At 45.2% G+C, this 22,473-nt stretch overlaps 1 protein-coding gene across 1 annotated transcript in view; it reads right to left on the bottom strand.

Annotated features, from left to right (window-relative positions):
* Window positions 1-10,787, bottom strand: part of ABCA5 (ATP binding cassette subfamily A member 5) — a 95,988-nt gene extending 85,201 nt beyond the window's left edge. The window contains exon 1 of the mRNA XM_056126967.1: window positions 10,758-10,787. The gene's annotated coding sequence lies outside the window, so the exon portion shown is untranslated. The remainder of the gene's footprint in view (window positions 1-10,757) is intronic.
* Between the last annotated feature and the right edge of the window lie 11,686 nt (window positions 10,788-22,473).

The following is a 22,473-nucleotide window of genomic DNA, read 5'->3' on the forward strand; positions in this document are numbered from 1 at the left end:
AGTCGATGAACAACAGGATGAGAGTGACACAGTGATACTGTCATAATGGAAATGATCATGCTGGACCAGAACCGAGTGTCGAAAGTAGGTAGAGGGATATACAGGATAAGCTTTCAGCATCTGTATTGCAACCCATTAATGCCTAAAATGAGAGACAGAGAGAGAGAGAGAGAGAGAGAGAGAGAGAGAGAGAGAGAGAGAAGAGGAGGGGGAGGGAAGAGAAGGGGAGGACAGGGAAGGGGAAGGAAGGGGAGGAGCAGAGAGGGGAGGGGAAGGGTGGGGAAGGAAGGAAAGGAGATGAACAAGTGCTAATCACAAGATAGCTCATAGGGAGGGAAGGAGGGAGGGAGGGAGGGAGGGAGGGGAAACAAGACATAACACAGAGAGGAAGGAAGGAAGGGAGGGAGGGAGGGAGGGAGGGAGGGAGGGAGGGAGGGAGGAAAAAAGGGAGGGAGGAAAAAAGGAAGGAAGGAAGGAAGGAAGGAAGGAAGGAAGGAAGGAAGGAAGATGAAACAAGACATAACACAGCACCAAACAGGAATTTTGGAATAAAAAAATTGCAGTGAATGATTCTCATGGAGTGGGATCAAACGCAGAATGAAGGCGAAGATAGTGCACGAACTTGAAAGATAAATAACTTGGCACTACCTACAGGAGAATGATGTTTGCATGAGAGCACATATGATACTTATAATAAATTCAGCGGTGAAATGAAAAATCTCGTAAGCCACTGGGGGACACCAACCTGGTACAGCTGCTGAGGAAACTTCCCCCAAGAATTAGACACAGAATTATCCTAAGAAGATCCCATTCCGTTTCTGTCGAGAGACCTGACAAAACTGAAAGCAGAGACTCGAGGGCGTGTTCACGCACGTTCAGAGCAGCACTAACTCCTGACTGCCAAGAGACAGAAACAGCCCAAAGCGTCTATCAACAGGTGAACGCAGGAGCGAATTATGATGGATGAGCATCACAAAAATACAGCTGTTATACCCAGGACAATGGGTTCCCAAGCGGCAGGACAGACAGAGACACAAACACAATAATGCAACAGCAGTAGGAGTTTTATTCTCATTAACGGAGGTCAACTATCTCAACCACAGAGTGGTCTCTTGATAGTGACCCTGACTCCGAGTAGCAAGCAGTTTTGTATAGGTTTCAAAGTTAAGCAAGCACTATAGTAATGGCGGTCAGGCAACAATGATCAGGCAACAGTTAAACAAGTTTCCAGTTTACGGTTACCTAAGCTACTCATTCTTTAGGATTGACAAAAGACAATTTCTGGGGCATTGTAACTGATTGATTGAACCCACTTGCTGAACCCAGGAACTTTCCCAGGTGGGTTCAGGTCGACTAGTCACACACCTTGTTTGATTTCTGGGAACCTGAAACTGTTTCAGTTCCAGGAACTGAACCTGAGGCCTCCCTGATTTTTCTCATTTCAGCCGCCTGTCATGGCATCAGTTGCACCCAAGGACATAACAACCCTAGCAAGAATTGATAGACTGGGGGTCTCTGAGAGTGTGTGAGAGAGAGACAGAGAGAGAGACAGAAACAGAGAGAGAGAGACAGAGACAGAGACAGAGACAGAGACAGAGACAGAGACAGACAGAGAGCAGAGAGACAGAGAGAGACAGAGACAGAGAGCAGAGAGACAGAGACAGAGAGAGAGAGAGAGAGAGAAACAGCAGGTAAGGAGCTTGATGTGTAGCCAGCCCAGATCAATCCCCAGCAGCATATATGACTCCCCTGGCCACTTCCAGAAGTGATCCAAGAGCACAAGCTAGAAATCACACCTGAACACCAATAGGCGTGGCCCCAAGACTGAAAGAAAGAAAGAAAGAAAGAAAGAAAGAAAGAAAGAAAGAAAGAAAGAAAGAAAGAAAGAAAAGGAAAGGATTAGTCACTGGGGCTGGGAGACAGCTCAGTGGTAAAGCACCTGATTTGCAGACATGCCGAAGCTCAATTCCCAGAACAATCCTTATGCTGGTACCAAGCACGACCCCTGCAGCACTGCCGCATGGGGTCCCCAAAGGCGTCGTCACCATCTCAGGTATTCTGCAACGAAGTGTGTTCGAACGCCGGAACTCAAACGCACAACTGGGGCTAGAGATGCTGGAGCAGTTAGATTCCCGCCACAAGAAGGTTCCACAGTCATCTCTGGGTACAACCCTGGGGTCCCCGGAGTTCTGTGGGTCGTGGTGGCCCTAGAATCTCCTAGTACAGCCAGGTGGCCTGGGTACTCCTGGCATCAAAAGGCCTGAAAAAGCATCATACCCTCAGCCCAGGGTGGCCAGTAGGTACCCTGGACCTCCTGAGTAATGCCTGGGATGCCCCTCCCACGAGACCAAAGGATATGACCACCACCAGCAACACAACCAGGGGAGCTGCAAGCATCCCCCTCAATGCAACAAAAACAGAAGGGAAAGGGGAACTGAAGGGTGGGATGCTGAAAGAACCAACAATTGTCTCTGGGCCAACAAGAAATGAGAAAAACACATACTCATTCAAGGATGATTTACTGTAAACAGAAAACGTTAACACAATAAGAACATTCTCAAGCTCTCTGCCAAAACATATTGATTTGATGGGTACCACTGAATTATTCATTCAAACTGAAAGCCGAACACTGTTTTTCAGCTTTAGAAAAATAGACCATTACCAGAGTAGTTGAAGGACTCAATCTCTTTCCTTCCCTGAGACCTGACCTCTGAACACAGAGCTGAGAGTTAACAGTCTGTTCGCCCCAGCAAGCACATGCAACTGAAGAACATGCAGTGGACATGCACAGCATGTATGAAAACAGCAAAGGAACATCATGGGGTTGTGTTTTGTATTAACGAGGTGCAAGAAGACCAGAGGTCAAGGAAAGCTCTACCAACCACACGGTTACCACTGTGCGGCCAGGCTCCCCCATGGGGTACTTCATTGGTACAAACGGGACTTTGTGCACTGAATTCAGAGACGCTGCAGCTGTGACCTGGGCAGGCCACATCTCCAGGTCAAGATCTCTGGAGCCTTCTCAGGATTGGGGCAAGCCGAGTCCCTGCCCAGGTGGTAGGTCCAGCGCTCAGCTCACACCTGACTCCTGCAGACACACAGACTGCCCCACTGAGACACTGTGCTGTTAATCACCCCAGTTCTACCACTGCCCTGCGACACCTCCAAATTTCACAGTCCTACAGCCCAGTCAGGAAGACAGCAAATTTGACAGGAAAGTCGCAGAGAAGTCCACAAAGCTCTAGCAGGAGAAAGAGTCACACAGAAGGCTCTACCATCACTGAACGGCTCAGTAAATCCTCAGACAATGCCATCATGACACTATCATGAGATACATGTTATAAGAAGCAATGTAAAGCAAACTATTGGAGCTGTAGTGATAGTACAGTGGGTAGGGCATTTGCCCTGCACATGGCCAACCCGGGTTCAATTCCCAGCATCCCATAAGGTCCCCCAGCACCGCCAGGAGTAATTCCTGAGTGCAGAGCCAGGAGTAACCCCTGTGCATTGCTGGGTGTGACCCCCCCAAAAATATTTAAAAACTAAAGCAAATTATCTTGTGCCTGCTAAGGGGCAGACTGGGGGAACGGGAGTCGAGGAAGGGCATTGGTGAAGGGAAGGTCACACAGGCAGTGGGATTGGTGTTGGAACACTGAATACCTGAAATAGCTGTGCTATGAACAACTTTGTAAATCATGGTGTTTAAATATAATTTCAAACTTTTTCTTCTCTTTTAAATTTTTATATTTTATAAAGCAGTTCACAATATTTGATTACATTTAATATTCAAACACCAATCCCACCACCATCACACCTTCCCACCACAATATTTTGGGGGTTTTCATCCTGAACCCTAATCCCTGCCCCAAAGCAGAACCGAACTAATATATTTCCCTCTAAGGTTGTTGCTTCCTACGTTGCATCCCACCAAATGTGGAGGAATATTCTTGGAGTATGGGTAGGGTGTGTTCTATGAAGTGTCACGTGGCCGAATTTGCAGCCTCGTGGTCCAGGAAAAGATTCACTCATGGGTGATGCTCTGCCCGAGCATGTGGAGAGTGGCTGCGGGCACGGTGGCGGTTGAGTTCTGACAGGACTGGGTCCCTTGGGGAGGGGAGGGGTCTTACCCACCCCGCTCTGGCGTGCCCTGAGTAAAACAGCCTGGTGTGGTCTGGAAGCATGGTTATGGCGAGCATCATGTCACTCCCTCCCGGGAGAGAAGAACGTATGATCTGGACAGTGGCCAATGATAAGATTATCTGATGCCAGGCAGGAGTGGCTTATGGGCATGACTGCTGAGCTACCGAAGATAAAACTTTTTTTAAAAGTGATTTTTAAGGTTCTGCTTTGGTCCAGTCCAGAACCAAAAGAATGTAAGGAGGCAGCTCCTCCCAGACAGAGGCGGGTAAGGCGTTGCCTGTTTCGAGCAGTTTTTCCCTCCGCTTCTGTTCTTTAAGCCTTTTTTCCACTCATCATTTCCCTCATGAAAAAGTGCTGCACTTGGGGCTGGAGCGATAGCACAGCAGGTAGGGTGTTTGCCTTGCACGCAGCCAACATGGGTTCGATCCTCAGCATCCCATATGGTCCCCTGAGCACCGCCAGATCGCCCGTGTGTGACCCAAAAAGCAAAAAAAAAAAATAAATAAATAAAAAAATAAAAGAAAAAGTGCTGCACTACTTTGTGCTACTGGTCTCTTAAGGAGATCATCTCGACAATCTTATTAGTCTGAGAATTGATCTCTCTTCCTCTCTCATCCTTTTCCTGGAGTAAAAAAAAGTCTCACAGTCAATGCAAAATCCAACATAAACTGAGCTAAGAGATGATATCAAGTTACAAAAAGGAGATACTGTAATTTAACTTGATATCCATACTGTGAGGGGCCAGGAAAGGAGGGTGATGATGACTGTGGCACAAAACAATAAAAAATTTAAAAACATGAAATAAAAACCCACTTGCCCTGCAAGCTTGAGGCGACAGATTCAATCCCCAGTGCCTCCCACACGCATTAAGCATGGTCCCTTGTGGCTTCGTTGTTTGGGAACCCCCCCCACTCCCATCTCTCACAGGAAAAACAGTGCCAGTTTGGGCACACTGCCAGATTTGTGTAATCACCACACCACAAAAGGTTCTGGGCACCACTGCGGAGAAGACAAGCCCTGCCTGGCAGCCCCGCAAGCAATACAACCAGAATAGAACTGAGCAATGCCATGAAGTATACAAGTACCACCAATGAAGCCTGAACTGCCGGGTGAGCACTGCGACCCAATACCTACCTAGCACTCCCACTCCCCCTCTTAATTGCAAAAGCAGCAACAGAGGAAAAGGTGGGGAGAAGAATGCAAAGTGGAAAATGATGCCTGGTACAGGGCAAGTCATGTCCATCACAACCGTACATCAAAGTTGTGAAATTAATATCCTGGAAGGGAACACAAAGACTAGCCTATTTATGGACCAAGAACAAGGCAATTAAGACAAAGCTATTTGAGAACTTAAGAAACGGAACTGACTAGTAGACATAAAAGTCTCAATAGACCGGCAAATATAGCATCTGATGGCAAACTTAGTGGGTTAGGAGTGAAATCTGAATCTGGGAAATCTCCCTGAAAGGAAGAAAAAAGAAGAGATGAAAGTATAAAATATGTTATGTAATTACAGAAATAAATCAATACTAATACTGATCTGAATAGACTTTTACTTTTTTTTCTATTTATTTATTTATTTTTTTATTTTTGCTTTTTGGGTCACACCTGGCAATGCTCAGGGGTTACTCCTGGCTTTGCACTCAGGAATCACTCCTGGCGGTGCTCGGGGAGATCCTGAGAATTGAACCTGGGTTGGCCATGTGAAAGGTAAACACCCTACCGGCTGTGCTATTGCTCCAGCCCCATTATTATTATTTTTTATATTGAGTCACTGTAAGATACAGTTACAAAGCTTCTCATGATCGAGTTTCAGTCATACAATGATCCAACACCCATCCCTCCACCAGTGTCCATTTCCCACCACAAATGACCCCAACTTCCCTCCCTCACTCTGTGAAAGACACTTTCCTTCCATCCCTCTCTCTCTCTTGAATAGATTTTTCTTATTCCTCATAAGCTCTAGTCTAATCATATGAACATACTCAATTGATGTAACCTTCATCTTCTTCCCCAGTCAAATTATTCACATAAAACATCATAAACAAAATTCAATGAACTGGGCTGCTCATTTTCTTCATGACTGTGAAACACCTGGTCTGGCTGTTTTTAAAACATGGGGAATTTCTGATGAGAATTTCTGAAGTTAAAATAATTAACTTTGTGGTGATCCTTTCAGAATATGTGTGAGGGGCAAGGAGATACCTTACAGGGCTGGGGCATATGCGGTGCAGGCTCGGGTCCAGGCTGGATCCTTGGCACCACAAACACAACTCTCTAAGAACCATGCTGCTGCCAAAGAAATAATACAGGGGTGAAGGCACTTGCCTTGCATGTGGCCAACCACAGTTCGATGCCTGGCACTACGTCTGCTTCTCTGATCACCACTGAGAGTGATCCCGGAGCACGAAGTCAAATGGGCACGGCTTGCAAATGGGCACGGCTGGGTGTGGTCCCTGAAACCCAAACAGCAAAACACAAGAAGGGCAAATAAATAAGCAAAACATAGATGCAAAGGTTGAACCGCTATGGTACACCTAAATCTAGCATTATACAGCAATTACGCTTCAATTATAGCAAAGAAAAAGAAATGCTCATAACATTGAGTCTTGATAAGAATTTAGTTTAATCTTCATCTAAACCAGAGGTTCCCAAACAACAAAGATGTTTATGCTGGGGAAAGGGGTGTAGAATCTACGCCCCCCTCACTACATCCCCCCACTGAGACATAAACCTTGAAGATGGGACCAAATAGAGAAAGTACAGAGGTTTGCCTTGGAAATTGCTGGCCTGGGGTTTGATTTTTGGTTTTCTTTAATTTTCTTTCTCTTTTTTTTTTTTTTTTTTTGCTTTTTGTGTCACACCTGGCTCTGCTCAGGGGTCACTCCTGGCTCTGCTCTCAGGAATCATTCCTGGCGGTGCTCAGGGAACCATATGGGATGCTGGGAATTGAACCTGGGTTGGCCACATGTAAGGCAAACGCCCTACACGCTGTGCTATCGCTCCAGCCACTTTTTGTTTTTCGATCACACCCGAGCAGTGCTCAGGGCTGACTCCTGGCTCTGTGCTCAGCGATCACTCCTGCTAACCCTTGAGCACTAGACCTTTCTGAACCACGTGGGGATGCCGGGGATCGAACCACGACTGGCTGCATACAAGGCAAGCACTCTGCCCACTGTACTATTGCTCTGGCCCTTCACTAACCGGGGTTTGAGATTCCCAGCACCTGATACAGTCTCTTGAGAATCACCTGGGGTGGTCAATGAAAACAGAGCCAGAAGTAATGCCTGAGCACTGTCAACGGCACATCTCAATCCCCCCATAAAGGAACAACCAGAATATGAATTGCCTGTGTGGCGACTACCTACTGCCCTCTTAGTCCATCTCCTCAGGCCCTAGGAGGGGAATTTTGGGAATCACTGATCTAAAAGCAATCTTCACACCCTCTTTGCCCTCTTCACCCCTCCATGGTCCCAGGTCTGAGTCAACTCATTTAAGGAGAGCCATGGGAAATGGAAACAAAACAAAACAAGAAAGTGCTTATCGGCCTTAAGGAGATGATTTATTAACTCTATTGTAAAAGAATACTTGCAAATGAGGGGATGCTTAGAAAAATCTTTTGCTTCCCCACCAAAAACAGAGACGACCTTGTCTCTGAAAAGTAATGTCTGTCCTTGATGGGAAAGTCGGGAAGAAACAGAAATCACCATAGCATAGCAGATGCCTCCAACTCCCACTGGCAATCAGCAACTCCCCACGTCCTTCTCACTTTCACCACTTCACAACCTGTTTTGCGGGATTATGATGGGGCAGTCGGGGCAGAGGGAAGGTGTGGGGAAACTAGACCTTTCTGAACTGAAAAACTCAGTCAAAGACAAAGAGAGACTGTCTGAATTATACAATCCAAAATTTGACAATAATTCATTAAAGAAATAACTGGGGGCTGGAGAGACAGCACAGCAGGTAGGGCATTTGCCTTGCATGCAGGCGACCCAGGTTCAATTCCCAGCATCCCATATGGTCCCCTGAACACCGCCAGGAGTAATTCCTGAGTGCAGAGTCAGGAGTAACCCCTCTGCATCGCCCAGTGTGATGCAAAAAAAAAAAAAGAAATAACTGATGACTAAATGTCCTAGGTATCATTTCACATTCGTCAAGGCAATTTAAAAAAAAATAGTGCTTGAGGGGGCTGGAGCCACAGTATAGCAGGTAGGGCACTGGCCTTGTATGCGGCCAACCTGGGTTTGATCCCCAGTATCCCATATGGTCCCTTAAGGCCCCACCAGTAGTGATTACTGAGTGCAAAGCCAGGAGTAACCCTTGAGCACTGCTGGGCATTCTTTCTCCCCCCCCAAAAAAAAGTGCATAATTTCTAGAAATAATTGTTTAAAATTTATTTAGAAGGTTATGGTTGTTTCTGAGCAGACTGAATTAAGATTACATGCGCTAAAATAAAGTTAAGAGGGTCACAGCCATCCCAGTAAGAGATGCTGTCACCTTGCTTGAAAGATTGCCACGGAGGTTGAAAATACACACTCCTTACCTACTCTAGATCAGCATTCTTCAAAATTCTGAAAATTCTGAAGAACACCGAGGGACACGCATGGGCGTGCAGCCTGGTGGCTGAAGGCCACGGCTGTACCTGAGTACCAGAGGTTATTTCTGGCCTACCCAGGCGAAACTTCCATTCCTGCCTCCCACGTCTATAATCAACAGATCAACGGCCTTCAGATCGGTATAATAACTCTCTGTTCACTGGCCTTCCTCTTTCACTTGGCCATGAGCTCTCTCACCTGGGAGGCAGCCCTATATATCTCAGCTTCCCAATTGCCAAGGAGCGTATCATAACAAGCCCAGCTTTCTGAAATATCCCTTTATTGAGACTGGCAGAGTCGCTTGACAGAGCAAAGATTTGCAGGTTACAAAGCAGAAGGGGAAGACTACAGCTCCCCACAGCCTGTTTTATACACCTTCTGCAATAGCGTGTTCGACTTGTTTCAAAGAACCGGGCCCCCTACAACTCAGAGATGCTGTGGCACATTAAAAATACTTGAAATTCAAATTTCTTGTCTAAAAAGCGTTACTAGAACACAGCCTTACTCATTCCTTTCGGCATCATCTGGGACAGCTCGTGCACTACAACAGCGGAATTAAGAAATGGAGACAGACCATATGGTCTGCAAAACCTAAGACATTTACTATCTGGGACTTTGGAGTGGGGGGGCGGAAAAGTTTTCTAACCTCTTAAACTTCACTGTCAAGGAGGAAGGGAAAAATGAAAAGGGCCATATTTCTTGCACATTTGCTGCGAGGGTGGGGGGGGGGGGTAGCTATGCACCAAACATAACCAGAGAGACGGTGGGGGGAGGGAGAACGAAGAGGGAGAGGGGCTGGTACTCTTGGTAGAGGGAAAAAAAAACTGAAATGAACATGTTATCGACGAATAATTTTGCTTTTAACCCAATGCGAGAGCTCCCTGCACTGTTCCCGGTGTCAAGGAAAATAACTTCTTAGGTCACACACAATTTCAACGGCTGATGCCTTGTCTGCCTGATTTTGATGCCCAAGGCGCACCCCTCCCCCCAAGTCCTAACGGTCTCTAATCATCCATCGTTCTCTTGCACGTAGGGAGACATCATCCCTAAAAATCTGTCCTGCCACCGCCCTCTGGCACACACACACACACACACACACACACACACACACACACACACACACACGTGCAACACACACGCATCCTCGGTAGAGATGTGGGTTCACAGCTGCCCCCCTTTCTTGGCCAGCGAGCCCCGCAGACCTTCCTTCCTTGGCGCGGCGACCCACTTTCCACCTCTGCCCGGGGAAACAGCACCTCCCACCTGCAAAGGCAGCGGGGTCGGGGTGAAGCGGGGAGCTGCATCCTGGGTCCTGCAGGAGGGCGAGCCCACCGCGCACCCCCACGCTCCCACGCCCCGCTTTCGGGCTGGACCACCCTCTCCCATCCCACGGCCAACGCTTCTCCCCTCCTGCTGATAATATTCTCCTCCTGGGGGCTTTTGTACTTCAGGCCCCCACACCACCTCCCCCACCAAAAAAAAAAAATATATATATATATATACATATACATATATATATATATATTTATGCCATGCGATCTACGCCTTTTCCCCCGCACCCAAACTCGGGGGTCTCAGAGGCAGCCCGTAACGACTGATCGAGCCCCACGTCCCCCACCCCGAACCCCTCGGGAGAATAACGAGCGCCGGGGAGGTGCCAATGGATCTCCCACCTGTCTCCCGTCTCCCGAAGGATGCCCCCTCCCCGGGACCCCCACCGCGCCCACCCACCCAGCACACGCAGCAGCAGCACAGCAGCAGCCTGACGATCGGGGGGTTCCCTTTGAACCCCAGACACTCGTGCCCACCCACCCACCCTACCCATCACACCGCCTCGGAAGCCCGCTTGCACCCCGATATCTGAGACCACCCCCCCTCCCCATCAGCCCGGTTGCAGGCCCCGCCCCCTCCTGGGCGCCCCTCTGGCACCTGCAGCCCCTCTCCCCGCCCTCGCTGCCCCTCTCCAGCCCCCCACCGCGGCCCCCTGATGCGGGGGATTGAGGGGCGGGCGGGTCCCCTCACCTCGGGGCTCTGCGGAGAGATCGCGCGCTGCTGCCGGAGCTTGCCCAGCCGACGGAGGCGCGGCCCCGCGCGCGCACGCGCGCTCCCGCCGGCCCCGTGTGCGCGCCGGCGCCGCAGACCTGGCAGCGCGCCCGCGAGAGGGAGGCGCGGCGGGCACCGGAAGTGGCGCGCGCTCCCGCCCCTCGGCTCCGTGCTCCTCCCGGCAGCGCGCCCGGGGGGCGGGGCGAACTGGAAGCGCGCGCCCGCCGCGCACTGCCGCGCCGCGCCCCGCCCCCCCGCTCAGCCCTGCGGCCTGCGCCTCCCGCCCCTCCCCCTTTCCCCCGCCCCCCCTCCACACACACGCACACACACCCGGGGACCTGCTGCCTCCTCCGCCGGGACGTGGCTTCGCTCTCCCGGGATGCTCGGGGGAAAAACAAACCCTGCAGACCGGTGCTTACTGGCGGGTGATCTTGCCCGCGACATTCTCTTCTGCCTTCCCCACTCCCCATCTACTTTTGGTTTGTTTTGTTTGGGGGGGGGGGGGGTCCACCACCAGTGCTGCTCAGGACTCCGCACTCACGAATGATTCCTGGTGGGCTCTGGGAACCATATGGGGTACCAGGAATCGAACCCAGCTTTGCCGCGTCCAAGGAAACTGCCCCATCCACTGTACTATTGCTCCTGCCCAACCTCATATCGACTTTGCAAAAATTTATTTTTTAATTGCATCACCGGGAAATGCAGATATAAAGTTGTTTATGGTTGGGTGTCCATCCTAGAATATTCCAACACCTGTCCCTTCACCAGTGTCCATTTCCCACCACCAAATGTCCTCAGTTTCCCTCCTACCAGGCCCACTCCCACACTCCCAGCCTGTCTCTATGATGGGCACTTTTCTCCGCCCCCCATCTTTCTGTCTCTCTCTCTCTTTATCTCTCTGTCTCTGTCTCTGTCTTTCTCTCTCTGTCTCTGTCTCTCTCCTTATGTTTTATGGTTTGTGTCTGAGTCACCTTCCCACAATGATGGTGCAGTTCAGTGCTGATGGCTATCCCACCTAGCTGATGGACGAAGGAACCAGTCTATAGGCTGGTAACCAGTGGTGACTTTATTCAAATAAATCAGGGTTATATAGAGAAATCTTAAAGGGTTCAGAGACAGCAATTACATATAGGTGTGGTGGAACATTAACGAAAATATGAACAGATGTAAAGCCCCTCCTTCAGGGGAAATCCTTCTAGGAGATCCACCCAAGGATGGCATTTCATCTAGGGGCTCCAGCATGCTGGATTCCTTCTAGGAGATCCACCCAGGGGTGGAATTCCATTTAGGGGCATATTGCTTTCTCTTTCCCTTTACTGGTAATTCATTTAACCAATCATACTAAATTTCTTAATATTTCTAGTCATTTTGCACAAACACAGTAAGAGAAATATACTTTTATCTATGCCCTAGAATAACATAAAATGGTCTCTCTGGACTCATGATAAAGGGTATCTTTTCCTGGAGACATCTCTCTATATTTCCCAGACTATAATCTTCAGGCCAGGTTAGTTTTTTCTAAGCCCAATAGGATCCTTATTCAGTTACTTCTTTGGGGTCATGTCAGAGTTTGTTTCATGACCATGATCTTAACTTATTATACTTCTTATAGCCCTTAGGCTGTTCCTTGTCAAAGCCAGATAGCTTAAAGCTTGCCCCCCAGGTCCATCCAAGTCCCTCAGTGGGACCCTCCTTTGGGGATGTAAGGAACTAAGATTTAAGGGCAACTGAGATTTAAGTCAGTATGACAGATACCCAGGAGTTAATGTTCTTTCAGAGTCAATGAACTACCATTTACAAAAGCATTGCATTAACAGTCTCCTGTGTCTATACAAAAAGGACATTGCTTTAAAATAAAATATGCAAAGGACATAAAGGGAAGAGGAAAGCAATATTCCACTTACATATACAAAATCCGGAGCTATCAGAAGGTTGGACTTTATAAGTTGCTGTGTCTGATTTGGAGATATTTGTGACTAACAGGGGAATAAGAACACAAAGAAGAGGATAAAGATGAACACAGAGGATTGGGAGTTCCTTGGGAGCGCTGTGATGGGAGGAATTCAACTAGCCTAAGCTCTCTGCAGGAAGAGAAAGGACAACCCAATGTTAAGCCTAAAATGCTTGACACTATAATCCAACAGTTTGCAATACAGGTACTTAACAGTTACCATGTATATCACTTTACCTACTTTCGGTATTTTTCAGTTCTTGTTCATAGTGATCATTTCCAACTTTTATTGTCATGATGGTCCCTTCTCTATCCTAACTGCACTCACCGCCTCCCCCCAGCCCCCACTTTTGGCAAGCTTCCAACAGTGAACCACTCCTCCTGGCTCTTGTTTCTATTGTCCTTGGGTATTAGTCTCATACCCTCACATCTACTTTTTCTTGCTGTTTCTTGGCTTTTGGACAGTCCTCTCCCACAAACTCTGCATTTCCGTTCACTCCATGGATTCCAGGCACTGGAGCAGGAAAAACCCAACCTTGTCCTGAAGTGAAACCTCTCAAGGGGGAGTAACTGGGCAGAGATACCAAAGCAGGGCGCCTGCATCTGGTGTCTGGCCTTGAGACTCACTTGACCCCCTAGTCACGTACACCTAAAACGCAGAAACCGTCACGTACGCCTTAAGCAAGTCACCCTAACAACAACATAGAGCCTTGAAGGACGGGGGAGGCAAAGCAGAGAGGAAACAGTGATAGGCCCGTAGTGTTAAGCTCTAATGTGACTGGACCTCCAGTAAGCCAAGACGCTCTATAAGAATGTGTGTATTTGCAATAAAGTTGAGCTGTGATCAGCTGCTCCTGGATGGGTTTCTCTGAGCACTCGTCCTCCTTTGCCCCAGTGTGCAACAAACCCAGTGCTTTGGAGATAACTGTTCCCAACAACCTCACATCCCCTTCTGCTACCCACTTCAGTGTCTAGAGTATAGTGTTCTCATTATCGAACCTGCTTTCTTCCATCAAAGACGGACTGACCCAGGGCTCTGGGACAATGGATGCTTTTAGCTCCTCAGCTGTCCTCCTGAGAATCTGGAGGTGTGATGGACCCAATTTCTCAATAGCCTAAGATATAGCACTTGTGGGAGATTTTATTCTGCTGTTATCTATTCTGCAGTTTGGTTTTGGGTTTTGGGGTTTTTGCTTAAAAATGTATATACATGGGGCCAGCACAATAGTCCAGGAGGTAAGGCACTTGCCTTGCACGCAGCCAACCTGGCTTGGATTCCTGGTACACATATGGTTCCAGGAGCCCGCCAGGAGTGATTCCTGAGTACAGAGCCAGGAGTGATCCCTGAACATTGCCAGGTGTTCTCTCCCCCCAAAATAGTAATAAACATATACTTATATGTATGTATGTAAAGGGTTGGAGCAATAGCACAGAGGGTAAAGCGTTTGCCTTGCACGCAGCCCACCCGGCCAAACTCAGTTCGATTCCTCCACCTTCGAGCTACCAAGAGAGAGTATCTCGCCCGCATGGCAAAGCCTGGCAAGCTACCTGTGACGTATTTGATATGCCAAACACAGTAACAAGAAGTCTCACAGTGTTACTGGGCCTGCTCAAGCAAATTGATGAACAATGGGAGGACGGTAACAGTGACTGTGACAGTATATTTTTGCTCGATTTGCTCGAGCGGGCCCAGTAATGTCTCCATTGGAGATTTTGTTGTTACTGTGTTTGGCATATCGAATACATCACGGGTGGTTTGCCAGGCTCTGCCGTGTGGGCGAGATACTCTCGGTAGCTTGCCGGGCTCTCCGAGAGGGGCGGAGGAATCGAACTCGGGTCGGCCATGTTGGCTGCTTGCAAGGCAAACACCCTACCGCTGTGCTATCGCTCCAGCCCATATTGTGACAGTATATATGTCACAATATATGTTACCCAAGTACCTAAAGGCAATCAAAGGTCACTGTAAATCTGGGGTAGGAGAGAGCTCAAAGGGGAAAAGGAAATTAGCATGTCCAAGTCCTGGGTTCCATCCTCAGCACCACTTGATTCCACTCAAGAACTGAGAGTGTGGCCCCAAAACAAGCACCAGCAACAAAAAACCTCATCTCCCTAGTTTAAAAGATTTTCCCACATACGTATGGTCTTGGCACAATTTCTTTGCCCTTTCCTTTGCACAGTTTTTTTGTGTTGGGTAATTAAACTACTTAAAACCCTTTTGCTGCTGGTGATGACTATTTTACATGGATGAGTCTCATGTTTTGCTACTAGATACTGCAAAAAGAAATACATAACTTAATGAGTTAAGAAGAAAGGATTTTAATTCTACAGATTCTGTTTGCATCATAGTTTTGACTTAAAAAATCCTATCTTTGGTTTTGTGGTTCTCAAATTGAAACCAAATTGTCCCTCAAAAATCACTCAGCTTTCTTAATTCCACAAATGTGTATATGTGGGGTGTGTGTGTTTTTCTGTGTATGTGTGTGTGTGTTTACACACCCAAAAACTCATGAAGGCAGCTAATAAAAACTGGGGTTTTCTTTTGTTTTGAAATATCTAGTACATCTTAGTTACAAATTCAAAAAAAACCACCCTTAATGATAGAGAATCTATGGACAAGCAAATGAAAAGAAGGCTAAATAAAGTTGGCAAAAATATGTTGTTGAGGGTCAGAACAATAGTACAGCATTGCGTGCAGCCCTGGTTGGAACCCTGGCACCATAAATGGGCCCCAGAAACCCGTCAAGAGGGATCCCTGAGAACAGAGCCTGGAGTAACTCCTGAGCACAGCTAGGTATCGCCCCAGGTTCCCCCACAAAAAAAAAATGTGTTGCTGAAATTGACACTCACTAAAACTGTTCAATACTACTTCTTACTAGTAACCTCAAAAGTCTAGTCTAGTCTCTTCTCCCTCTCTTCCGGGCATTTGTTTCCTGAGTTCCTAATTCTTCAGCGTTCTCTCATTCATTCTGTTAGTCTTCCCATTCTTGATTCAAAAGGACATGCCCTCAAAACAATTCTTCTCTAAAACTCTCCTCACTCCAGAACAAAAGTGATGTCGTAGTTCTCATAGCACACACCACTGTCGTCTGAAGCACATCACTTCACTTATGTAAAGTCATTTTTTTATTAAATTGTAAATCTCTGGTGGAATACATTTTTTTTCTTTTTTGGTCACACCCAGTGATGCTCAGGGGTTATTCCTGGCTCTGCACTCAGGAATTACTCCTGGCAGTACTTGGGGGACCATATGGGCTGTCGGGAATTGAACCCAGGTAGCCGCGTGCAAGGCAAATATCTTACCTGCTGTACTATCACCCCAGCCCTGTAATATATTTTCTTGACTGGAGAGGTATTACAGGAGATAAAGCCCTTGCCTTTCACATAGCGCACTCAGGTTTGATTCCCAGCATTCCCCTGAACATCTCCAGGCGTGACTCCTGAGCACAGTCACAGGAATAAGTTCTGATGACTTCCAGTCCAACCCCATCCACCGAAACAGATCTTTGTTCTCATACCAATATAAAGATATAGATTTTATGCATCCGGTTATGCAGTAAATGTTGATAAATCTATGGATGAGAAACACGTGTAGCAGAGTGTGCAAATGTTATTAATTTTCCCATAAAATATCACCATTCACTCAGCAAACTCTACCAAATTTAAAAAAGGGAAAACACTAAATCATTTATGGATTGATGACACAATGTTAGTGATAATGACACAATGTTAGTGTTAGTGCAATTTGGAGGATAAAGGAGATGCCATACTGAAAAAGAAAATCTTTTAATCAAAAGACTGCTACAAAGGTGTGTATTGACTTTAACATATGTCGCTGCCTCTGAGCCGGCTACGTATCAGACTGCTGTACCTTGTAAATAATTTAGCCTCCATATCTTGATCTAAATGTCCGTAGTTGCCAGCTCACAGGACTAAAGAAGCCACTGCAGAAAAGATGTTCCTGTCTCAGTTTCTGTATCTAGGAAAGAGCAAACAAGCCACCCATTGCTAGGCTGTTGTCATGGTGGCAACCCACATCGCATTAATAGATTTTTAGACAACAAATCACCTGGGGATATGTGGATCAGAGATGTCATAAACAGCTTTAACAAGTTGTCTGGCCAGATAAGAAATAGTAAACAGAAGTTTTGGACGTATTTAATGGAGAGGAAGAATTTAGTAGCAATATTTAATATAGATAATCTAGATTTTTTGCCCTATACCAACCAAACAACGGAACCTTCTGTTGGAGAACAATGAATTCTACTTATTTTGGGTTTTGGTGGTTTTTCTTTCTTTTTTTTTTTTGTTTTTTGTTTTTGCCTGCTAGAAATCAAGGCCATGTTTAATGAATTTCTTGTATTCTTTTTTAACAGTAAAAGGAAAAATAGAAGATAAATTGTTAGACCATTTTTCTGTGAAATCGGTGCCTTATTCGATGAGATAATCAATACATTGAAAATTACATATACCAATATCTCAATTTATTAATTAACCATAAAAATTTTGGCGCACTCAGTACTCCTGGCACTGTGCTCATGGGTCAAACCTAGTGATGCTGGGGAGACATATGTGGTGATGGGATTGGAACCAGGATCATATCAGCAACCATATACTCAGCAAGTACCTTAACCTTTGTTCAGTCTCTTGACCCTATCAGTTTTTTAAAGCATTTACCAGTCTAAGAAAAAATTATCAAACTAAGTGATGTGGTTTCTAAATTAATACTTGCACTGTAGCATTGCCCTCCCTTTGTTCATCGATTTGCTCAAGCGGGCACCAGTAACGTCTCCATTGTGAGACTTGTTGTTACTATTTTTGACATGTCAAATATGTCACGGGGAGCTTTCCAGGCTCTGCTGTGCAGGTGGGATACTCTCAGTAGCTTGCTGGGCTCTCTGAGAGGGACAAAGGAATTGAACCTGGGCCAGGCACGTGCAAGGCAAATGCCTAACCCGCGGTGCTATCCCAAAGTAGTGAGTGGTCACAAGATCAACCTAAAGTCAACCTGCAGCAAGCTATAAACTAAAATATTAATGCTTAAATATCAAATTGGCATATTTTTCTAGAATAAGGTTAAATATAAATACAGCTTTGAAAAAGGACAGAGTGAATTTCAAATCTTTAGCAGTGGCATTCAAACTACCATCTCAAATATGGCTGACATTATTATTAATTGGGTCTATAAATTATTAGTAATTCGTTGACGGTTGAAGAAGAGAAGAGCATGATTTCTGAAGGTAGTTTTGGTTTACTTTAATTTTACTACTACTTACCCCACTGAAAAGAATTTCAAGGATTATATGCTTTATTTTTGCCTCTCCAAATAAAACAAAAAAGTTTTTTAAGGCAATAAATAGAAGAACAGCCTGCCAGGTTTGACTTTTAAAACTCAATTGACCACTCCTAAAATAACTAAAACAACCTTTTTTTTTTTTTGGTTTTTGGGTCACACCCGGCAATACCCAGGGGTTACTCCTGGCTCTGCATTCAGGAATCACCCCTGGCGGTGCTCAGAGGACCATATGGGATGCTGGGAATGGAACCTGGGTCGGCCGCGTGCAAGGCAAATGCCCTACCCACTGTGCTATTGCTCCAGCCCAATAACTAAAACAATCTTGAGGAAAAAAAGACGAGAGACGTTGCATTTCTAAACTTAAAATTATACTATACAGCTATAGTAATCAAAACTGCATGGCACTGTGATAAAGATAGGCTCACAGATCAATGGAATAGAATTGAGAACCACAGGTAAACCCGCAGCAACATGGGCAGTTAATCTACAACAAAGGGGCTAAGTGAGTGAAGGGTACCAGCTTATTGTCTCTTAAACAAACTGTACTGGGGGAAAAAGCACTCATGCAAAAATAAAAAACAAAAAAGCAGATTCCAATCACACACCATACCCATAGGCTAATTCAAAATGAATTAAAGACCTTGATACCAGGCATGTATCCACTAAATAAATGGAGGAGAACAGGCAGAATGCTTCATGATATTGACCTCAGGAGAGTCTTCAATGAAAAGATTCCAAAGAAAGAAAACAAAAGCAAAAATAAACAAGCAGGACTATGTTAAACTTAAAAGTTTCTGAACAGTGAAAGAAATGATGCCACAAATTAAAAAATCGAAAACATAAAACCACAAACACTCAGCTAAGTGGGAGAAAATATTCACACACCATGCATCAGACAATGGATTAATCCCTAAGGTAAATAAAATATTTATAAAACTCAATAACAAAACAATACCAAAAATAAGCAAATAAATAAAACATTTTTAAAATGAGGAAAGGAGAACAGATTTACTCAGAGAATATGGGCAACGGGCAGATAAAAAAGCATTCATCATCACTGATTATCAGTAAGTGCAAATCAAAATGATAATGAGATCTCATCTCCCACTTTTTTTTCCCTTTATTTTATTTTATTTTTTTTTAAAGTTGTAGATTTACAATTTTTTGTGCTTTGGTTTCAATTATACAATGATCAGATACCCATCCCTCCACCAGTGCCCATTTTCCACCACCATGGATAATATCCCTCCCACCCCCATCCCCCCATCCCCCCTGTCTCTGTGGCAGGGCAATCCCCTGTGTTCTCTCTCTCCTTTTGGGTGTTGTGGTCTGCAAAATCATCTCCCACTTTTGAGAAGGGCTGACATAAAAAAGAATGGAAACAACAAGTGTTGTGGATGTAGTGAAAAAGGTGCCTTCATTTGCTACTGATGTGAATATTGTCTGGTCCAGTCTCTGTGCAAAGTGGGGTGGAGACTCCTTAGAAAATTAGAAACAAAACTTCCAGGGTAGAAGTGTTAGTATACTGGCAGGGCACTTGCCTGGCACACAGCTGACCCCAGTTTCATCCCCAGTATCCTGTATTGTCCCCCAATCCCTACCAGGAGTGCACAGCCTGGAATAAGCCCTGAGACTGCTGAGTGTGGCTCAAAAACAGAACAAACAAACTGAAAACAAAAAAAAAAAAGAACGACCTTCCTGTGATTTCCCCCTGGGAATCTACCCCTCAAAACACTAAAACCTTAATTGACAAGAATATATGTACACCGATTTTCATGACAACATAAGTCACAAAATAGCCAAGGTATGGAAACAATCCAAGTACCTAAAAACAAATGAATAAATAATGAAATTGGATTATATATATATACAAATATATATGTAAATTGGAATTCTGCTCAGCTATGAGAAAAGATGAAATCACATATAGTTGGCTGCAACCTGGATGGAATTAGATGCTATCAGGCTAAGTGCAATGAGTCAGAAAGAAAATGATAATCACCAGTCTCCCTCATCAGTAGAATATAAAGTACAAAGCAAGGAATGATAGTCCCCAATGAAAATAACCCTGAGATAGTGTCAATAGAATAGGAAATTGGGGCAGCAAAAGAGGGATGGAGGACAAGAGAGGGGTGGAGGGTTTTGACACTCAGCTGGTGGGGATGGTGGACCAGCATTGGAAGTATAAAATGATAGCTTAGAAATAATTGCTAACCACATTACTGGATTTTTTTTTCTTTTTGGCTCACACCCGGCAATGCACAGGGGTTACTCCTGGCTCATGCACTCAGGAATTACTCCTGGTGGTGCTCAGGGGACCATATGGGATGCCAGGAATCAAACCCAGGTTGACTGCGTCCAAGGCAAACACCCTACCCACTGTACTATCACTCCAGCCCCACATTACTGCAATTTTAAAAAGGAAATAGAAACACAACTAACCGAGAGGTGTATATCAAGTGCCTTGTATTCTTAGTAAAATTCTAACTTTGCAGATGAGCTAAGAAAAAGAAATCAACCATTATTCTGAAAGAAAAAAGCTGAAGTGCCATCCAAAAGGAATATAGTCTCTGTTCTGCAGTTAAGATGCATGGTACAAACTCTAAAATTCCTTACAGAAATCATTTGTTGAGTCAGCAGCTACCCAGCAGCCTCAAGAGAAAAAGTTGAGGAGATTGGTTTTAGCCAGAGGGGAGACTATTTTAGAGAGCACAGAGAAAGAATCCGCATAACTTTTTATAAATGCAAAATCATGAATTACCAAAGAGAATAATATAAAAGCTAAAGGAGAAACTTTTGACTCAATATGACTTTTGCTGTCTTCAGTATGTAAAATGGATGCTTCCTTTGGTATGAAAATTAGACTTCCAAGGGGGCAAAGATAAAATACCAATGTAGAACAGGCACTGAAACTGGAGAGAGATGAGAGATAGTAAGTAAATGCCTATCTGTTTCAAATAAGCTCAGGTTACCAGGCACAAAGACAACCTCACAGCTGTTTACTAGTAACCTAAGACCAATTCCGTTGCTGGTAAGTTCAGAGAACTTAAAAAATGAAACGGGTGATAGTATGCTTTAAAAATTATTACGAGGAATGTAGTTAATACTGCTGTACCTCGGTCGTGTAAAGGTCAGGATCTAAAGGTTTTTTTCAAAGAATAATGAAATAAAATCATGACTATTAGGAAAAAAATGTTTTAAGGTGGACAGTAAGAACTTCATAATAGAAAAGTTATGACAAATACGCAACTAAATTAGTTTTGGGGCATACAGTTGGGTTACGATGAGCCAGACTAAACTAAAAATAAGCCATCCCCAATCTCTGTTTTTATACTATTTATGAGCTAAAATAGGAGTTATGCTTATGGCAGGAATTAATTTCAAAGACTTTCAAAAAATTAATTTGGTCTATAATGATATGTGTGGATGATACCATAAAGTATCATAAAGGGATTGATAGCATAGAAACTGTGATTATGTAAACCCAGTGTTAGCTGGAGAAGCAGAGCTAAATTTTTGTGATTTCTGCCATAAGTTACCTAGATGAAGATGTGAAAAGTCATTCTAGCCAAGTCAGAGGGTGAACCAGAGATTACTATAGAGTACAGAAACATCAAATATGAATCTAGATTATACTAAGAATTTGAACTTTGAGCTAAATTCTAAAGATAAAATGTTGCAAAATATGTGATGATTACATTTATTCAAAACAAAAAAAGCTAATGCAGAAGGAGTGGAAATAGGACAGATTCTGGTTTAGCCTTGTAATAAAACATCCAGTGGTGTGGTAGTGTCTGCCAAAATCAATAGGAATGAATAATACATATCAGGTAACTGGCCTGGTGTGTATTTGAAAACATCATGTACCCTTTGCAACACAAACACCTTCCTGTTCTTCTCATTGGGGGGATTCCGTTGCCCATGCAGAATGCACTGTTCCCTGGGGATAAGCAGAATAATGCCTGGTCCAGGAAAAGAATGTACAACTTGCAAACATGTTCCCCTAACACGGGGGGAAAAAAAAAAGAGGATTCCGTTTGTTAAGCAGCTAACCTAAAATAAGGAAATTCTCCTGGATAAGCGGGTGCACTCTGGGTCATCAGAATGATCTTTCAAAGTAGGAAAGAGAGGTCAGAGAGAAAGCACAGCAGGTGAGGTGCTTGTGTGCGGCTCACCTGGGTTTGATCCCTGGAATTATATATACTCTCCAAAAGTCCAGGAGACATTTCTGCTGGGCCAGGAGTGAGCCTTAAGCACAGCTGAGGGTGACCCCAAACTAAAAAACAATTTTGGGGTCACACCCGGCGATACTCAGGGGTTATCCTGGCTCTGCACTCTGGAATTACTCCTGGTGGTGCTCGGGGAGGGGGCATATGGGATGCTGGGGATCGAACCTGGGTTAGCTGCAAGCAAGACAAACACCCTATCCGCTGTACTATAGCTCCAGCCAC

This window comes from Sorex fumeus, unplaced genomic scaffold (genome assembly GCF_029834395.1).
Source record: "Sorex fumeus unplaced genomic scaffold, SorFum_2.1 ptg000063l, whole genome shotgun sequence".
NCBI lineage: Eukaryota > Metazoa > Chordata > Mammalia > Eulipotyphla > Soricidae > Sorex > Sorex fumeus.